This window comes from Cryptotermes secundus, unplaced genomic scaffold (assembly GCF_002891405.2).
Source record: "Cryptotermes secundus unplaced genomic scaffold, Csec_1.0 scaffold277, whole genome shotgun sequence".
NCBI lineage: Eukaryota > Metazoa > Arthropoda > Insecta > Blattodea > Kalotermitidae > Cryptotermes > Cryptotermes secundus.
This window is the reverse complement of record NW_019720164.1, coordinates 51,387-52,098: the sequence shown is the minus strand read 5'-3', so window position 1 is coordinate 52,098 and position 712 is coordinate 51,387. Positions and strand designations below refer to the sequence as shown.

Genomic DNA, 712 nt, shown 5'->3' with positions numbered 1-712 from the left:
TGCCGTGAGACTGTTGCTTCCCTTCATGGCCTGTCACTCTCTACACAATTTCTACCCTATTCTACCCTGGCACTCGCTGGGGTACACTGGAGACTGTACTTTGAAATCACACAACAACACTGAATTCTCAATAACATGGCTAATATGAGCAAAGAGACTTACTTGCAATAGAAATGCAGATAAATGTCGCCATCCACCACCTCGTGGCACCCATATCGGATAGAGCCTCTGGCTGTCTACTGGTTATTACGTTTTAGATCAGATCCGTAAGTCTCCTGAATTCAGCAATTTATATCATTAACTTGCTGACTCTGCGGTTGGCGAAAGATGGAGGTTAACTCCTCCTTTCGTCCTCAGTTCCCTAAGTGGTATATTCTAATTGGCTGTGGGTGGTTCCGTGGTACTTCTTTGCTGCTTATTTAATAGTTTCATTTACTCCAGTGTACCTACAACGTGACTTGCAGAAGTGCTATTGCGTATTCTGCTAACTCAGGCATTCTTAACCTAGATTGCCTGTCCAGGTGTTGACATACTAATGTAATTGCTGTAAAACGTTTATCGCAAGTCTTAAAACACTTAGGCAATGCATTTTGACTTCTAGTCTCAAAATTGCGGCGCAGCAGTATCATTTCATATTGCCACTTACCTTTCCTGTTTGTGAGTAAATATACAGATAGTTTATATTTTTATAATGCCAGTTTAATTTATCTGC

The 712-nt window shown here is 41.2% G+C and overlaps 1 protein-coding gene across 4 annotated transcripts in view; it reads left to right on the top strand.

The window, feature by feature from the left end:
- Positions 1–712, top strand: part of LOC111867150 (filamin-A) — a 308,902-nt gene that overhangs the window by 280,741 nt on the left and 27,449 nt on the right. The gene's annotated exons all lie outside the window — the stretch shown is intronic.